Source organism: Eupeodes corollae, chromosome 2 (assembly GCF_945859685.1).
Source record: "Eupeodes corollae chromosome 2, idEupCoro1.1, whole genome shotgun sequence".
In the NCBI taxonomy this organism is placed as follows: Eukaryota; Metazoa; Arthropoda; class Insecta; order Diptera; family Syrphidae; genus Eupeodes; species Eupeodes corollae.
Genome location: NC_079148.1, coordinates 86,977,656 through 86,998,993, shown reverse-complemented (window position 1 = coordinate 86,998,993; position 21,338 = coordinate 86,977,656). Strand labels below are relative to the sequence as shown.

The 21,338-nt window shown below is 31.1% G+C and overlaps 1 protein-coding gene across 4 annotated transcripts in view; it reads left to right on the top strand.

Annotated features, from left to right (window-relative positions):
• Window positions 1-21,338, top strand: part of LOC129947596 (diencephalon/mesencephalon homeobox protein 1-A-like) — a 147,183-nt gene that overhangs the window by 9,940 nt on the left and 115,905 nt on the right. The gene's annotated exons all lie outside the window — the stretch shown is intronic.

The window sequence follows — 21,338 nt, the reverse complement described above, 5'->3', positions numbered from 1 at the left end:
GTTTTCATTAAAGTTTTTTGGATTTTTCCCCTTTTTTATTCCCGTTCCTTTCTTTCCCCTTTATTAAAAAAAATTGTACTGTTCTTTAATTAATATGGTCCCTTTTTAATATTTATTATATTCTTCTAAATTTCTATAGTAATTCATATTTGTATTGAATTTACTAATGTCACACTCTTAACAATTTAAAGTTGCTTACTCGTGCAATTTTTCATTACTTAAGACAAAATTTTGCATTAGCAAAAGAGATGTATAAGAAGCTATTGTACGATTTAGTCCAACTGAACATTTTGACATTTCTCTGAGCTACAAGGCCGCTCATTGATTATTGATTTAACCTTTTGCAAAATATTTGTCTTACATTTTCAGAACAATGAAAATGGTAGCTTTTTACAAAAATTAAAAATTGTTTTTATTGAACTACGGATACTCGTATTGATTTAAGTCTAATTTAAATTTTGGACCACAGTTTTGTTTGTATTATATTCTGACTCTTTATCTGTAGGTGTTATCGTTATTTTTTAATAATCTTGTTCTGCTTCGAGTTAATAATGACAAGCAAATATATTGTTGAATTTTAATTAAAAAGTTAGATGAAACAGTTAACAACATGGTTTAACTCTAAAGGATCAATGTTATGAAAACTGACTTAGACTTAGAGTTTTTCATCAGCTCTCTTATGATATCACTTTGGGTTTGCATTCAGTCTTGGATAAATCTAACTTACCTAATAGAACGTATAAGATTCAATTCACTAACTCTTTCAGTAAACCATAATCTAATCATAGTCTAAGTGAGAGATCCTAAAAACTATACATTAGGACCCCAATTCTTTAAGTAGATATAATATGGTGTTCCATCTTAGAGTGATCGTTAACTGTTAGTAAATATAATAATAATTAAATAAACTTAATGTAAACAAATTTCAAGTTCTTTAAGTTAATATAACTCTCTACTCTGCTTATTTCTTCCCTTAACCTAAAACATATATCCCAAGAATAGACTTTTTGCCTTATGTCAACACAAATATGATTGACAGTGAACTATTCCTTGTAACATTGCAGTTAGAATTATCGGATTTATATAATTTTGGTGAAGGAATCTATCAAGTGCAGGACGTGAATAAGGGTGATATTGTTTTTAGTTTTTATTCATCAACTGACGATTGTGGGGTATTAATTATGTCCCAGCTTCAATCTGGTTAACCATCAGAAGAGCTTTTTTTATTGAACTAAATGCATATATTTAAATTTAATATATTTATTTATTTGCTCAATTTAGCAACAAAAATCACTAGTAACTAAATTAATCTAGTTATAGCTTTGTTTTTTAACAGCCATTTTCTTCACAAAGTTCCATCCACTAAAACTTGTTTTTTTATAATTTGGATCCCAGTTTTAGAACTCGATTTAACAATGTTTAAACTTCTTAAAACGACAAAAAGTCATAAAAAGGATGTAAAATGTAAAATGTGTATTATGTTGTTTTATAAAAGTCATGGAGATTATGTCGAGAAATAACATCCAATCTCGAATGTTCAATAAGGTAAGGTAAAATTTGTAACAACAATTTCTTACATTGGATTGCACCATACTTAGAAAATAGACAATATTAGACAATATTTCGTAATAAATGATCGATTCCCTTTATTGTAAACTCTGGTGTGCCCTAGGGCAGCCATCTAGGACCAATCGTATTTATTTTATTTATGAATTACTAGGCTTCGATCACACAAATTTCGTCTACCCCTATATATCCTGATAACCCTTGACTTTTCAAAACAATTAACACTACATCTGACTGCCTACTTTTACAAAAATACTTAATATTACTTAGGGAATGGTGCAATACAAATCGTCAAGGTTTAAATGTTGGCAGTTCTAAAACCATGACAGCATAATTATATTTGGTTTTGATTCTTGTTCCTTACGTTCTATATCTGTTTTTACTGACTTGGGTGTAGTTTTAGAAACGCAACTTTCATTTAATTAACATATTACCTTTGCTGTTCAAAAAATAAATAGAGAACTTGGATTTGTTTAGAGATTTGGTCGCGATTTCTGTGATCGTTATGTTGACAAGTTAGTTTTTGTTTCAATTGTGAGGCCAATTCTGGAATATGCCTGTATTGCGTTTTTGTCTCCGTTCTTTTGTTTCGAGAAATTATTCTGCCTTCTTATTTATAAAGGGTCATCACTCTTATTAATCTTCTTTTGTTAACAAACCATAGAAAATATTTACAATTTTGTTTTTCTGCAGAAATAATAAATGGAACAATACCATCGCTTATTCTTTTCAACTTTAGTTTTAGTCGATCGAGACCACTAAATATAATTTTTAGCAGATTGAACTGGGCTCATAGAGCCCTCTTGGTCAATTAATTAAAATATTCACGACTGTCAAGTTAGAACTACATTTTTCGAAATTGTAGCTTTTTGTTGTAAATTAATTGTGAAAAAATGTATAGCTCAACGATTTAAAAAAAGTGGTATGTAGTGCTAGGTTGATATCAAGTTAGCACTACACTAACTAAGTATGTAATCAGTTCACAAGCCTTCATTATTTTGGGAAGAAGTATTGTGGACTGGTGAAAGTTCTTTTCAGTACCACAAACCAAAAAAGCAAACTTTCTGCAGAATTCCGATGAGACAATCGCTGTGGTCGAAAGCCTGTGCAAGTGTTTTTTTTTAACTCTCAAAAAAGTAAAACCTGGCCGACCGACAGCTAAAAAATTGTATTAAACTAATAATTTTTTTTTGTTGAAAAATTATGGATTTCAATAAAACGAGAAATTCTCAAGTTCTAAATATTTTGAAACCAAGTTCCAAAAATAAACCGAGACTTACTATTTCGAATCTTAAATAAATTTTTGAACCTCGTCAAGAAATTGACCGTAAATGACTTTCTTTATTGTATGTTTCTTACTAATAATTGTTAACAGTGCCAAATTGATTAAACAGAGATACAGTTGGGCAACCAAATCTTTAGCGCTTTTCAACTTTAAAACCAAAAACAATACATTCAACATTTTCAAAGTAGATTATATATCTTTAAAACATAGATGAGATTTAAAAAAACTTAACACATAACTTATTTAAATTACTAACATAAACTTTAATTTTTCTTTGAAACAGAATCCTACTAAAAAAAATACTCATATATTAATATAAATAAATTATTCCTAATTTATTAATAAAAAGAGAATTTTTTGGTATCAATTCTGATATTCGTTGTTTTAAGATTAAAGTGATCTGTTACTTGTTGTCACCAAAACAGACCTGAAAACCAGAATTACTCGTAATTAGTAAATTTCATGAGGTAGAGTAGAGTGCTTTATTTTTCAATAAGCACACAAACTCAACGTAATATTATCTTGCATCTAACCAGTGGCGTAGATAGCTTTTAACTTAGGGAGGGGGCGGTTTTGGTTTGTGATTGATTTGGTTCGCTCATTTTTTTTAAGTTTTTAAGTATTTTGCAATGAAAAGCTAGCGTAAACAATCCATTGAAACGATCCTTTAAATAAGTTAAAATCCAAAGCTTATCACTCTGTAATCAAAATAAACATATTTTTAGTAATATCACTTCGTTGGTCAGGCGTTTGTGTATTGTTTTCATTCACTTTAAATTGGAGAATGTTCTTTTGGGAATTGGCGTTAAAACAGGCAGTAAAGCTAATATCTTTAATAAAATATATAATTATATTAGCAATCAAGCGCTTCCAATGATTTTTAATTCTTCAAGAATAGAAGAATTTGGTAAAACTCAAAAGTTTCATTAAATTTGTTTGTTCTTTTGGGAATTGGCGTTAAAACAGGCAGTAAAGCTAATATCTTTAATAAAATATATAATTATATTAGCAATCAAGCGCTTCCAATGATTTTTAATTCTTCAAGAATAGAAGAATTTTGTAAAACTCAAAAGTTTCATTAAATTTGTTTGGCTGCTTTTTCTATTTCAGACGAAGAATCCTTGATAAGAACTGAAAACCATTATATGTAGTATGTTTTCATGGTTTATACCAAGGCCCATTACGTATAAATCGGAAAAGAATTGAAAGCAATAACACAAAAATATATTTCTGCATCTTCAAGCGAAGGGTTCGAATGATTTTTTTGGCGATTCACTATTATTTTTTCTTTTGTTTAACATCAATGTCAAGGACTTATACGTGTCCTGGAGCTGTTGGAACAAATAAAAAGAAATCCTTTCATGTGATATGTTGACCATTTTCGATCTTATAGACATATTGAAAGTAATTTAAAACTTGTTCGACAGTGGCTGAGTCTTTGCATCTTTGATTTAAGCTAGAACATTTTTTTTGAATTAGAATATTTATCGCGTTTCCCCGGACCATCTGAATGAAAACCATCACGGATCCTCAAATGCTCGGAATTTCCTTCGTTCGGTCCAGTGAAGGAGTTTTGCAGAATTATTGGTCTATTATCAATTGATGAGAGACGTAAAAAAATACCTTTTAAGAATCGATGTAAAAAAAAGAAATGCAAAGCATTAGGTGATTAGCCAAAATAATTATTTTTTTCAGATAAACTTGACTTCGTATTTTTTCGGTAGAATGTAGGCATAGAATGTAAATGAATGTAAAATTTACAATGCCTCTAGTAATCCTGTGTCTAGTAATAAAACTTATTTCACGTAGGAAGTAGGTAATAAATTTCTTTAATTTATTTGGTTCATAACTGGTTATGTTGAACAATAATAGATCCCAATATGGGGTATATATTCACCTGAACTCGCTCCCTATCTACGCCACTGCATCTTAAAGGTCTATTGATAGAAAAAACAATGAATGACTAAAAATAAAGACTTTTTTACACTACCGGATCTTTAACTAACACAAATTAAAACAAGCTATATCTTTTGAAGAAAAATATGCTCATCAGACTTGTGCAAAAGTTAATATATGCAATGTACTACAATAATATAATTCTTAAAGATACAATACAATTAACTATATAAATGAAATTAATACAACATTTAAGTGTGTGGTCACAGGTCTTTAATGTATTTTTGAGAATTACCTTAATCATACAAAAATCAAAGAAGTTTGAGTTCATATTCCTATTAGAGACATGCAAATGGCTCATGCATGCCATTTTAGAGCGGTATTGGGAAACTTGCATTAATTATGTAATAGTAGGTATATTGGTTACCTCCATGTTAGTTTAAACTTATACAATTTTATAAATAAGGTGCATTTATTACACCACTTTAAAATTAATGAATAAAAACTCAATATCATTATTATATGAAGAAGCTTTATGTTCTTGTATTTCTCGTAGAAAGGATTCTATACCTGGAAATTGTACTCAGGATGGGGTGGACCGAAGTGTTATATAAGTAGAGCGATAGTATAATTAATGTAATTAATATGCTCCGTGACATCTAGTCTAGACTAAAAACGAACGAACGAACAACACGGCCATTAAAATCCTCTTGGAGTATAGTAAACGATTGTTTAAAGATTGTATGCTTTTGCAGATTTTCATACCACCCTCAAAAAGTAAGATGTAACTATTTCGTAAAAAGAAAACATCATTTAAAGCTAATATAATGAGTAGTGGAACTCTCTCCTATTGTGAAGACAAGAAGAAGTCCAATTGCCTTCAAATAAAATGTGATTCCATTTTGAGAAAATTGTTCAACAACTCTAGAAAAATTAGTATAAATATAGTTGCTCTTGATCGTGGGTTGTTGAGCACATATGCAATAAAAGAAATAAATTAGTAACACTGTCGATTGTTTTAGCGTAAGATCACGACGATATTCTGGGGCAGTTGAAATATTAACTATCACAAACAACTTGTTCAAGTTGTTTGGGTATACAGGAAAACTGTCCTGGATTGGTCTACAATTACTAAATTCAGACTTTTTATTCTTTTTATAAAGATTGGTGTAATAAATGCCTTCTTTCAATTGATTGGGAATTTACCAGAGCTTAAATATAGTTCAAATATGCCAAAAAAGAGGAATATTAGTATTGATTTACATTTTTTTCAAAGAATTGGAGTTCAGGAATAAGGAATAATCATTTTTGAGAAAAGCCAAGATGTAAGATTTTGCTGAAAGTTGTTAGCAAACGCGTTACAAATTTCTGGAGTACTAACTAAGTAATCTTTATTATAAGTAAAATTCACTGAATAGCCATCAGATTACCTTAAATATATTCGGAATTTCTTAAACCGGCCGTTCGTTCGTAATGTAGGGTGTTTCATAAATTGTAAGATGTGTAGTAAAAAATTCAGTATGTATTTTTGTTTTATTGCATACAAAAATTAATTTTATTTTTATGTAATTTTCTTCTGATGGGATGATACTTGCAACAGCTGAACATCTAAGTATTTATTGCAACTTCAAGCGTTTAATTCTGGATCATATCAATTATTGCTTTGATGATCTGCTTCAATTCAGTCACCTCTTGCACAAGATCAGGATTACAAATGGGCTCTTGCATTTTATTCTCACGGTCAACATATGATTCTTTTAAATGAATTCAGCGTTACAGGATTTCGACGAAAATGAAGTTAGTCCCTAAGTTTATCAAGGAACCATCACAGGTTTTCTATAGATTTAATTTTTATATGAAGAATTTCCTCTGCGAAGATACTTGAAAAGTAGATTTAAAAAATGACTTATGTTTGTTCAAAAACGTAATCATATGTAAATATTTATTTTAATATATCACATAAAAGCCTCTCAGGAAAGTTGCCGTATACTCGTGAATACTTGTAAAATATCATGTAAGAATTCTCATAGCTGTTTCTTTTGAAATATGAAAATGGAATAATTTTTAACAATGTTAAATGTTGTATAATTAATGATTTAATGAATATTTATTTTGTTCTTGTCTTTGAATAAATACAAGTTAATGTTGTGTATATTTTTGCATTAAATAAACCTTTGATGCACATGATACAATAGCATTTCAGGTTCTACGCCTCCCAGATTTGGTCGTGCCTACAGAAAATAAGGTTGTTTTATAATTCCCAGAAGCCTTAAAACGCAAAAGTTAACTAAGCTTAATGTATCTCCGCATTTATGTTCTTTTAAATGTTTTTATTTCTATAATTTAAACCACAAAATATACTTAAAAACTCAAGTGATCTTCATTTGACAAGATAAGGACAAGGAATACTTAAAGCGTTTTATAATATTCAAGATAAGAACCTACAATTTATTTCTATTTGAAATTAAAGCATATCAAGAGCCCTTAGCAAACATACGAAATTATCCTTAAATATTATGTTTGTATACATTGATTGTACTTGGTACTTATAAAGTTATATATATTTCTCATAAAAAAATTATTACCATATGTTTAAAATGTTATACTATGTTCAATACTAATCTGTTTAAGAATCTAGATAAAAGGAAACAATTTCTATCATGAATTACCGATCGGCACAAAAATTAATAGATAGATTCATAGTCACCCTACTTAGTTTATATTTAATAAATGCATAAACTTGAACAAATTATAATTTCAATCCGAATAAAACACCCTTTTTATATTCATTAACTATAAAACTTTTTCTTGGGATAAACCATAAATGTTTTTTAAATTACCTCTGCAGTTCCCTTTCATTGCTTATTACACCCCTTCTAAACACATTTAAGCGGACGCCTCTGGCAACCCTCATAACTACTTTTACCAATTTTTTAATTAGGTGAAATGCACACAAAATATTCATATTAAAGATACAAATGTTGGAAGATCGTTGCTTATTAATTATGTTGCTTATTAAGTATGTACGTACAACGAGCGACCGATTCCATTCCAGAGTCAGTGGCGTCAAGAGGCAAAGTATTTATACAGAAAACAATCTTCAACCTATCTCATCTGGGATGACGACAGTTCGAGTAATAACGACAATATTCAATCACAAAAAATATTTCGAAACCAGAAATTGTGGACAGCAATGACAATAAACCGTCGAGGATCGACCGCGACGAACGACGTGATCGGTTGAAGATAGGATTACCGGGAGTAAGAAAAACATGTTCAAGTGTTTTGCTTAAGTAATTGGATTTTTTTTTCGCGTATTGAGTATTATAAAGATTGTATTGGATTTCAATGAATTCCATTATACATTGGAACGTTGACAGATGAATTTGTCGGAATCAATCGCTTGGGAGTGGAGCCCCTTGAGTAATTAGCGTTCGTGAAGTTCAGGTTAAGAAGATTTATATTCATGACTTCCTAGTTGTTAGGTTCTATACAGGGTGTCCGGTAAAGAATATAAATAAGAAGGGCCTACCTCAGGGGGTATACTCAAAATATGTGCAATTTTTCGTTCAGCGTACTTTTTTCTTTAACTTACTTTTCGTTTTTAAGTTAAGTAGAGTAAAACTCTTATATATTGTCATAAATCGTATGCAAATATTTTCAAAACTTAAGTAACATGTAACTATTTTTCTTTTAACTGCTTGACGAATTGACAAAAGCTGTAAATCTAATTGAGAAAATATTTACCGTCAGCGCTTCTTATGAGTTATTTAAAAAAAAATATTAACGAAGTCAGCACACAGATCAAATTTATAGATCTACATACAAATTAAAGAGCATTTTAAAAAATACGTCTTTCTTTTGTGGAAAGAATTTAATTTTCAACGATCGAAACGAAAATAGTCTCTCGAAATTTCTCAAAGTTTTGATATTCTTGTATTAATGTTCACATAAAAGTGTAAAGTTTCACAGTAGAATTTCTTTTATTCCTTGATAGAAAGGGTTATTATCATATATTCTTAAAATAAGGTTCAAATTTAATTAACTTGTCACTTACGTTTTCGTTTTTAATTCAATTGAAGAACAAGCAAAAAAAAACATTAAAAAATTTATTTCAAAAATATAGGTAGAGGAAACAACATACCAGCGCCTTCTCGAATTACATTTTCGCAAGGAAAAAACATCAACAACCAGTATATATACGTAAAACCTCATCGTCACAGCCAACATCATCATTGATTAGCCCTCTGTTACTTAACAATTCAGATGATCTTAAAATGTTTGTAACACTCCGAAGCACTTGATATATAACACATTATGCTTAGAAAGGTAAGTGATAGATAGATATATAGATAGGTAGATAGATAGATAAATAGATAGAAAGATAGATAGATAGATAGATAGATAGAAAGATAGATAGATAGGTGGATAGATAGATAGATAGATAGATAGATAGATAGATAGATAGATAGATAGATAGATAGATAGATAGATAGATAGATAGATAGATAGATAGATAGATAGATAGATAGATAGATAGATAGATAGATAGATAGATAGATAGATAGATAGATAGATAGATAGATAGATAGATAGATAGATAGATAGATAGATAGATAGATAGATAGATAGATAGATAGATAGATAGATAGATAGATAGATAGATAGATAGATAGATAGATAGATAGATAGATAGATAGATAGATAGATAGATAGATAGATAGATAGATAGATAGATAGATAGATAGATAGATAGATAGATAGATAGATAGATAGATAGATAGATAGATAGATAGATAGATAGATAGATAGATAGATAGATAGATAGATAGATAGATAGATAGATAGATAGATAGATAGATAGATAGATAGATAGATAGATAGATAGATAGATAGATAGATAGATAGATAGATAGATAGATAGATAGATAGATAGATAGATAGATAGATAGATAGATAGATAGATAGATAGATAGATAGATAGATAGATAGATAGATAGATAGATAGATAGATAGATAGATAGATAGATAGATAGATAGATAGATAGATAGATAGATAGATAGATAGATAGATAGATAGATAGATAGTGATAATTAAGAACATACATTTAAGGAGAAATTAACCTAACACATTGATATGCAGTAGTTTGTTTATATAAGAAATCAATAGTTTTTCCGAAAGCTATATTATTTACATTTAAAAAACTTTAATTTGGAATGTTGGGTTATCTATCGATGTTCAGTGAAAAGTTCTACAATACAAATTTGTTGTCTTCGAAACACCATACAATTACTCTGTTCGACAAAATTACTTTTTTTATACACAAACCAAGCAATGCTGTTTTAAAAGGATTGAGATATCCTGAGTTCAAATTAATATCACATCAGGTTTTTGAAGTATGCAATTTTAAAAATGCTGAAAATAACCAAAACCCGTTCTTAAAGGCCTAGCTAAAATACAATATGTTCCTTAACAATAAATTTTATAATTGTTTACCTAAATACAAAATCACTGCCTTATAAATGTGGCCTTATATATCCAAAGTACAGTCTCTCGAGTTTTAAAAAAACCTTGTTTTTAAATTCCGAGTCCATTCTCCAATTCTAGCAATAGGTGCGCAAATTCAGGAATATACCTTTTTTCAACATTATTTTTATACACATATGAATACTTTTTTTAAATATTTCCAGAACAAAAGCTTTTATACCGTCTTGCGCTTTTTTCCTAAAAACTGTTTTAGCAAACGTACTCCAGCGTTCTTTACAGGTTAATGTATGGCAGGAGAAGACTTACAACTATTGAAGAATTTTTGAAATATAAGCAAGATCTTGAAAAATTTTAAACGGAATATCGAAGTGCTTCAAAATTTGTGAGTACTTTTTTTCAAATTTTTTAATGGCAAATAATAATAATTAAAACCCGTTTTGACTGATACCTAGACAACGATTTATCTATCATTCAGTTGGCAAATATAAAATATTGTAAAAATAGTTTTTCGTACTATGTATTTTACAATTCGTATAGAAAATTTATAGTTAGGTTTGCAGATGCGCTAAAAAGCCATACAAATCAGTTTTTATCCACTGTTTTTTTTTTTTATTAATTAGTCCAATATCTAATCAAATGACTTAAAGTGTACTGCTTTACCCACTCCATGGAATTGAATTTATTAAATTTTTTGTATTAATTTCTGCAGGACAATAATAATTGTTCTTTGTGGGACTGGTTTCAGAGTGTTTGAGTGAGGAGATGAAAGCGTTAATGAACAAAAAGGGGAAAAACAAAAGAAATTAGCGCGCTTGTCTGTCAAACTCAATTTCAGTTGATGAATTTCAATCCACTACGGCGAACAACGCCATATGTTTAAAAAAATTACGCGAAAGGCTAATAAATAAAAATATGAGAATATAATGTACAGGAGCAACAAAAACGCAGTCCTAAATTTAAGCTTCCTTTTCAATATGAGTATACCTATAAAATATATTGCTGATATAGATTGAAGGTTGAAGTGGCCAATTCAGGATGTTGGTTTTTCAACCCTTGCCATAAATTAAGAGAAGTGACATGAAATTTAGTTACGATATTCCACTTACTGGGAGTCTGTTGTATTTAAGCAATAAAATAGGTTTTGATGTGGGCTTCACTTGCTTATCGATATATCGTATACCTAAGTGGATTGGTTATGCAAAAAGAAATAATTAAATAAATTTGATTAAATAAATAAATAAATAAAGTAGGTGGCGCAACAGTCCGTTGAGCACTAGGATCTAGTGACTTACAACTCTCAACCTTCCTATTTGCGAGTAACGTTGTCAGAGATGGAGGATACCTATAGTTTCAAGCCAAATCCAAAGAGCTAATTTGAGAAAGCACTTTTAATGACGAAAGCACTTTCATGCGAGGAATTGACAAATCCTCCAAGATGCGGAACCCGTGAAAAACTGGAGTACCTACCCTCTAACCATCGAGTCACTGGTAATACAAAATAATGTCGGAGGAGTTATTTTATTAACATATGCATAGTAATAAAAATGTTTGTTTTCTACTCAAGTAATTCCCCATACTTTTTTCTAAAAATTGTTATAAAAGAAGATTTGAATTTAACGAAATTTAAATTTGTTGGCAACCCTACAAATTTAAACGGATTTCACAATTTTTCAAAATATTTTGTTCTTATAACTTAGCAGGCCTTGTCATTTTTACAACAGGAAACTGGACATAATTTGCAAATATATGTGGCAAAAATTAATGCAAAAACTTTCAAATAATTCTCAATACGCCCTCATTTACTCTTAAATTTCTTCACTTTCACTTTTTAATATAATTTATTTTATAAAACTAACAGTCAGTTTTTTGTTGTTCTTATTACTTCCCTTTTCTATGAAACAATGTCAAAACAAGCTTAAAGTAAAGGGTGATTTTTTAGCTATTATCATTTGGCAACACGGGTTTAAACAGCTGACGCATGTTTTGTGTTTTGTTGTACTCACAAACATCTTCAGTTTGGTCTATAATTTAACGATGAATCGTCTTACAAACGAACAACGCTTGCAAATTATTGATTTTTATTACCAAAATGCGTGCTCTGTTAAGAAAGTTCAGCGCGCACTTCTTCAATTTTATATGGTTAATTTCACTGAAACGGCTACTCCGTCTATTGTAACTAAATTTCGCACCAAATTTATTAAGCAAATAATCATTGAATGGTTTTCTGGTTTTAAAAATATATATCTGTGAATGGTTGAAATACTTATTTATGTATTTATTTATTTATTTATTTATTTATATATTTATTCTTTAATTTATTATTAATTTATTCATTCTTATTTATTAATATACTTTTTTTCTGTGATAAAATCTAAACAACATCTTAAGACAGTTTTCTGCTCCCCACTTCTCTCTTCCTATGAAAAAATTCTAATATCTAATGAAGGTTTTTTAGTAACTTTTCCTTCAAAATGTAATAAATCTGTGATATAAATTGATTGCTTGTTATAATATTTTCAGTAGTAAGGTAGAATGTAAGACACCATATCTCTGTAAATTGTGCAATCTAGGTTTAAATTATAAGAATTTCAGTTACAATAAAGATCTATCTATCTATCTACATGCACTACCATTTAGAAGGACTAATAAAATCGAGCAAAATTAGGCTGTCGACCTTTCTTTCTTTTGTGTGAGATAATAATTTGAATTCAATATCTTTCTTTGTTTTCCTAATACTTGAGTTAAAAACCATTTATTATCAGTTTCTTGTTGTTTTCCTGGGTTTTCATATTTTGTTAAAAAATTTGTAAGTATAACTTTTCGAAAAAAATTAACTTGAAATTACTAACAATGTTTTGTATACTGAAATAGTTAGATTTCAAAATCTATTTTTGTTGAGTAGATTTTTAGCCGAAAACCCAATTTTTACTAACTTTAGTAGTATTTTCTGAGAGTTTTCAGTAACTATATTAGCAAATGCAGACTATTTTTTCCTTAGAAAATTTAGCAAAGATTGAAATTATTAAATACCATCATTTGATCACGATGTATCAATTTTTACAAATTTTGCGTACTATTTTGTGTAGATTTTAATTTGTATGAAAAAACTGAAGGTTGGATTCTTATACAAAATTTACTGAGTTTTGAAGACAATATTTTCTATAATTTTAAGACAATATTTTAACTATTTAAAATATATTTAAGTCGAAAATCAATTTTTAGTAATGTTTTTTTTTAGGTTTTTATTTTTCTTAGACAACTGTCAATTGGACTTATCTCAAAATTTTACCAGATGTCAAAAATTGTATTCTTTGTCACATACAATTGTTTTGGAGATAAAATAATTTTTTGTTCGTAAAATATTCGAAGTTTTCACGTTTCTTAGATTACTGTAGTAAAAAGCCACACACTCAACTTTGAGTATCCTTTTTGCATCTTTCTGTTTAACAAAATTTATTTGAAGTCGATATCTCCAACTGGTTCTTGAGATATGGACTACGGAAACATCTACCCGAAGGTACGTACACACGCACACACAGACATCGCTCTCAAAATATTTTATTTCTAAGAGCTGCTCCCGGATTGAATGAGGAACCAGATAAAGCTGTACTTCAAGAAGAGCCTGATGAGTTGTTGGGTGGTGGCGAGGAAATTTCGGATAATCTTCCGGGATGCAGTAGTTCTAAGAAAAAAATACGTGATGAGGAACCGAATCGCCAATGAAAAGCTAACGATCTTGTAACAGAAATTCCCTAGTGTGGAAGGTTTCCTTGAGAGCTGCGTCAGTCCAACCGGTTTTTTCGTCGCTCTACTTGAATGTGTGCTAGAAAATCTTGTGATCCAATGTAATCTCTACGTGCGCCGCCGCCGTACAGAAAAGTAAGGTGTTAGATTTGAAGAAGGGTGAGCTACTAGCTTTTATAGGAATAAATAAATAAATAAATATGGGATATCATAAACTACCCAGCTGGGGGCACTTTTAGAGTGAATGTGAGGATTTGGGAGTGTCTTTAGTGAGTAAAACCATGAGTCGGAATAGATTCGATACGATTCTGAGTAGCTTGCACATAAACGACAACAGCCTTATTCCAAGAAATAACAAATATCGACATTTCAAGCTTCGCCCAATGATAGATTCGTTGAATGAAAAATTCAGCAATTCCTCCCATGGGACAAGACAGCTATTGACGAGTCGATGATTCTTTTCGAATGAAGGAACTCAATGAAGCAAAACAATTTTATGAAGCCGATGAAATTTGTAACCTCAAATTATGGTGCTTAGCTGACCAACATGGCTACATAAAGAAATTTTTAATTTACCAAGGAAAAGACGAGCAGCTAGAAAGTAAGTATGAAAATAACGGTCTCGGCGAAAGAGTAGTCCTGGAAATTACTAAAAAGGAGTGGGGCAAGCAAAAAATAATTGTCTTTAACAATTATTTTTTGTCAGTGAGATGATTAGAAAAATTGAAGACAGAAAAAACTCTAGCTTGTGGAACGATTCGGGCAAATAGGAAAGGCAACCCGAAAAATTTAAAAGAAGATAAAAAAATGAAAAAAGAATACCTTCAAATGGATGGGATCAGTTTTTATAAAAGATACTAGAACGGTACTGTTGGCTTTAAAGTACCAACGACGTTTCAACTGTTACAAGATAAATCGGAAGTGCGACACGAAGTCAGCTGCCCTAAAGTAATAAAAGACTACAACACATTCATGGGAGGAGTGGACCATGCTGATCAACTTCGGGCCGCTTATGGACTGGACCGAAGGTCAAAGAAGTGATAGCATCGTCTTTTTTGGGGAATGCTCGAAATTTTGTTTCGTAAATCATTTACTGCCAAATGAATGAAAAAGTTTCTCTTCTGGAATATAAAAGATGTGTTACACTGGGACTTTTATCTCATAAGGATTTGCATGTTGACAGACGTGCAAAATAGGATCTGTTTCCAAGCACTTTCAACTGGGTAATCTGGGTGTTCACTGGGCAAAGTTCGTGGAATCTCATGGAGGGTGTGAGGTTTGCAGTATTAATAAAATACAGTCAAAGCCCTTTTCTAAATGCAGTCATTGTAATGTATACTTTTGCTGCAATGACAAAAAAAAACTGATTTTCCCTGTACCGTGAAATACATGTTTAATAAATAAAAATTAATGTCACATTCATATTCTCATTCAAATAAAAAATAAAATATAATAAAATATTTCTTATGATGTTTTGTACATTACATAGCCCCACGGTACTTTTGAGTTACACCAGTAAGTTTAGTCCTTGAAAGTCCTTAAACAATTCAAAAATGAGCAATTCTTCTTAAAACACCCAAAAATTAGATTTAATCAAAAAAACTTGTTTTATAATTTGTTCAACAAAGGGTTAAAACTAAATTAATTAATTATTTAGTCAGATTTTTGATTGAATTTGTTTTTGTCTTTTGCTTTATACCTTGTCTCTGCTCGGGAATTATTTTTTAGCTACTCTTAAGTGATGACAATAAAATTCAATGCTTGAAAATTGAACATGCAGCAATTCATTGGCCTGAACAGAATTGAACGACAAATTTCGAATCTTTAAAAATAACAAACTTCAAAAATCTAACAGACTTTTGCAGTCCAATCAAAAACACTAAATATTTTAAATAAAAGAATATAATTAAATCTGTCACCCGTCTGTCTGGAGAGCTTGAGGATCCAGCAGAAAATTGATAAGACGGTGAACCATCAGGAAGACGTCGAAAACATTAGAGTTTTGTATAGTGTGGCCATACCTTATGAAATAAGGGCCAATTTTTTATGTGATAAAATTAGATATGTAAGTGATATTCATGAACATAATGTTAGAAATAGATGTGATATTCGTCTTCCTTTCTTAAGAACGCATTCTGCACAAAATATGCTTCTTTAAAATGGTATAAAAATATTTAATGAATTGCCTAATGATTTGAAATTGGAACAAAATTTTAAAATGTTTAAAAAGAAACTGGTAAATAATGTAGAAACAAAGTATATTTAAAGGTAAGTTTATTTATATTGAATATAAAGTAGTTTATACAAATAGCTAAATATTGCTAAATAAAGAAATTAATAATAAAATAAAATAATAAAGTTATTAAATACGGTGATACTAGTGTTGTCCATATTTAAACTTTTCGCACTTTTTGTGTAACTTTTAATCATTTTTTTTTTGTTTATATAAAATAGTAAGTTTTCAATTGTGAATTTTTGTTTTAAGAAATGTTTTGTACACGATGTATTTAAATATATATATGCAGCCAAATAAATCCCCTGAAGAAGCTGGAAAACAACTGGCGAAACGTAGGGTAAAACCAAGATAGATTAGTTTTATTTTATTATTAATCGCATCCAACTGATTGCAATAATCCCGGACATTACAACCACCGCCTGGTTGGCCGTAACTTGAGAAAGAACGTACTGCATTCTAAACAAGAAAAAAACATTTCCAATATATATCGTGAAAACGTTGAGTGAATGGTTTCGAATGGTAAGAAGATAAATGCTAAAGAACGAGAGTTGATTGCATAAAACTTCTAAATTATGTAGTTAATAGAAAAACTGTAACAGTGACCGCTTGTCTATGATTTATAAATAAGATTTGAATGAAAACTGTAATCAAAGCAATCTTAACTTTCTGAATTCACTGTACCTCATTTACATTATTCAAAGGTGACATATCCTCATAACACCTATACCTACCCATCAATAAGCCTACTCGAGATAGTCTCAAGTGAAAGATACTTTGTTTCTTTTGTTAGATTCTCGAATTAATTTAACTTTTAAAGGAAGCTATGTGAGAGAATGTATCTTCTGGTGAATAATCCCACATAATATGTAAATTTGAATCTTGCTAATCGATGCCATATACGAAAAATAAAGTAAATAATTGTGCGGACGCGGAGTAATCAAGTCGTTTTTTTTTTGCTATAAACATGCCAGACATTGTACCTACTTGAGAATTCTTTCTTTTGATAAAACTCTTGGGGAGAATCATGGATTTGAATTTGGCATACAAAATATCAAGTGTAAAAATATTCGTGTTAATCGATAAAACGAACCAATTATGTCAAGTGCTGTGAATGAAGCTTAGGTACTTTAGGTTTTATTTTATTTTCGTTTCGTCTAGATACCTAGGTACCTATACATAATTAATCAAATATCGAAGCTCTTTGTGAATCTGTGGGAGAAGTGAGATATATTATTAAAGATCTATTGTGCAAGCATTCCGAAAGTCCATCGGAAAACTCAAGCACGATATGAACTTAAATTTCGCAGTTATTTGGTTCATTTACACACACTTTACAGATTCATATTTCTACGTACCGAACAATGCCAGCAAAAAAATTACCCATTCCACTTTACAAATGTAAATAATTATTGCACTCGGCAGAGTTTTAAAGGAGTAAATCATCTGCAGCTCGGCATAGGCTGGGTTGTCCCAGTTTAAGACCATTATATAGATTTAGATTTTGTATCGACATGTAACGTTCGGATTCTAGAAAAAACACCCGAAATTATTTAAAGTTATGTATTACTATAGTTATCTACTTACAGTACTGTGCAAAACTTTTGCAACTATCACCGCAAATCTAAAAATCGAACATTCGAACTTAAAACACTGATCCAAAGGCAAACTCCACCAATACACTGCTTTTACTAAAACAATAATGATTTCTGCTGTGCAAAACATTTGCAACCAGTGTCCAATTCTCTTTTCGTCTTATTTTGATAACGGTTAATTTAATTTATTTTGGGGTTGGTAAGTTTATACGTGTAGATTCATTTTTTTAGTTAGTTTATAGTTTTAGCTGGGACTTTGATCGATAAAAAGGTTTTTAAGATATTCTTTGTGGTGGAAAACAACATGTCAGAAGGACAAGAGGTGAGAGGCTAAATCTTAAATATACTAAAGGGACGGTAAAACATAGACGTTGTTTGATTTTGGTCTTGTTCTGCTTCTTTGGCCAAGAAATCGGGGCAGTTCGACAAGTGGAGGGCATAATGGAGTCCTTTGTAACACCATGCTGCCTTATGCTCATTGCGAAATGGACTTTCCAGCACGACAATGATCCTAAACACAAGTCGAAGTTGGCCACAAAGTGTATTGCAGTGAAAAAGATTGAGGTTTTACCATGGCCAGCCCAATCCCCAGACCTAGACCCAATGGAGAACCTGCGGGAAATTGTTTCGAGAAGAATTTGGAACAACATTTTTAAGCACAAAGGTGACCTCTTCGCTGAAATTCAGAGGCAATGGAATGACATTCCAAAAACGCTTATTAATAACCCTATAGATTCAATGCCCAGAAGATAAGCGTTATAAAAAAAAGGATATGTAATGAAAGTAATGAAATATGAACATTTCCCTGCCTTGAAGTAAGAAAATAGTTTGAAGTTTAGTTGTAAGAACTAAATTGCAAATGTTTTGCACAGCAATTTTACCAGCTGTGAAAGTGTTTAGTTATTTATTTTTTGTTTAAGTGAAGAGTGTTATTTTTTCTGTCCAACAATTATAACGTAATATCAAGATTTTAGAAAACCAAATAAAGAATTTTGATGGTTCTAGTTGTAAATGTTTTGCACAGTACTGTATGTGATCAAATATAAATCAAGTGCAACTATTTTGAAAACTATTGAAATATCCATATTTCTTTTGAATTATAGACTGAAGTTCTAAAGCTCCAAAACGGATTATAAGAAAATTGAAAGAAAAGATTCATATTTTAAATACAATCCATAGACGATCATGATGATTTGATGTTCTCAATACTAATAAGAATTTAAAGATGATCAATATGCAGAAAAGTACACAATACTTATTTGCTTTTTTTGTGAGTAAGTTGTACTTACTTACTTACTTAAGGTGGCGCTAAAGTCCGGGCGGACCTGGGCCTCAACCAACATGCTGTCTCCAGTTTCGCAGGCCAAGTTGGTAGAGGTCTTCACCCACCTGCGTGTGCCACCTGAGTCGCGGCCATCCTCTACTGCGCCGACCCTCGGGATTGGACTCGAGCGTTAATGTGCATTAGCTCTACATGACCTAGCCAGCTAAGCCATTGGACTTTAATTCTGTTAACTAGGTCAGTGTCGCTGTACATCCCCTACAGTTTGTCGTTATATCTTTTCCTCCATTCTCCATCTATGCATACGGGACCAAAAATCACCCTAAGAATTTTTCTTTCGAAGCATGCTAAGACGCTCTCATCTTTCTTTGACAGGGTCCAGGCCTCAGCGCCATAAATGAGAACCGGGATGATGAGTGTCAGATAGATGGTGATTTTAGATGATTGAGAGAGGACTTTACTTCTCAATTGCCTTCTAAGTCCAAAGAAGCTGCGATTTGCAAGAGTTATTCTTCGTTTGATTTCAGCGCTGGTGTCGTTGTCTGTATTAATAGCGGTGCCGAGATAGACAAAGTCCTTAACTCTGTAGAGCTCTTCCCTATAGATGCTATCATACACGGCTTTAAAAAAACGATAAAGAGATGGTGGGTATCGATTTGGAGCTCCTGGGTTTTTTCCAAGATCTGCCGCAAGATCTTCCTGGTCTGAAGTCACACTGATAAGGACCAGGTTGTTGACGAACGGCTTCAGACGTTCACATAACACGGCAGACAGGATCTTATATGCAATGTTAAGGAGACTGATGCCTCTGTAGTTGGTCTCCTTTCTTATGTATCGGCCACACTATGCTGAGATTCCACTCATTGGTGCATGCTCCCTACCAAGTCATCGCCTGCCGCTTTGAATAGTTCGGCAGCGATGCCGTCAGCTCCAGCAGCTTTGTATGACTTCAGTTTAGATATAGCTATCTTTACTTCGTCAAGGTCAGGTACGCGGAATTGTTGATATGCGTCCCCTAAGTTGAGTGATTCTATCTCCTTTACAACGGAATTCGTTTCATCATCGTCGTTATAAATTTTGGAGAAGTGGTCTTTCCATATTCTCAAAATAGACTCCGGTTCTATACTACAATGTTCCCCTGATCGTCCTTACAGGCTTCGGTTCGTGGCTCGCACCCTTGGTAGTTTTTTGTTTACCTTTTAGTAAAATGTATGAGTATATATGAGTATATATTGTACAAAATTTAATAAAATCTTAAAGAGACCTGATAGTGAGAATACCCCATATCAAAAAAAATAACTAAGAAGGCTTAAAACCACTTAATATATATCAACTACTTTTGACTCACTCTAAATCGAACTTTCGCGGAATGTTAAAATTTGTTGCAGTTAGAGGATTTTCTATAAACTCCTAGCTACAATACCGTCATATTCCCTCCAAATCAAGTAATTAATTTCAGATGGCCTTTTCCAGATCGGTTTTTAAACAGCATTGTCAACGCAGATACACCTATGCAAGTCTATGAAACTGCGCGTCTTATCTCAGGGTTCTCTTATGGGTTTCCAAGGTTTTCTCAAAAACACGACGTTTATAGTGAACTTTCAAATTTTGTACGATACCAGTTTGTTTGTCGGTTGAATTATAAAGGGTATGTTAGAAAGGAAATATTCAAGTACTCAGAACTTTAATTTATCATTAATTTATTTGTAATAAGCTGGGTCATTATTGATGATTAACAATATCTTACGATTTGGTTTTCCAAACTGGGCATCAAGCTATAAAACTAACTTGGTTGACTGACTACAATAAAATCACTCAACAATTATTAATTTTAATTAAAATGAAGAAGAATTTTCGCTTTTCATGATGAAAACAAATTTATATTTAAAGGGTAAAAACAGTCCAAGAATCTAAAGATATTTTTGAGTAAAAGGGAAGGAAATTCGACTCAGGGGTTAGTCTATTGAACAGTGAATTAACTATCATATAACGTAATACAAAATAAGCTACACTAAAAACATAAATCAAAGATATTAATAGAAAGTTCAAGTGACATCGGTTTTATATTCACAGCATTAGGTTAAGATCCAAAACTAACGATCTTATTGAAATCGACGAAGGAAGTAATGCATTAACGAAGACGTAAAATATAATAAATACCACTCAAAGTTGCAAAGCTAAAATGATTTCTTTCCTTTTTTATTTCGTAAATCCATAAGATGCCCTTAAAGTAGGTTTATATCGTCACC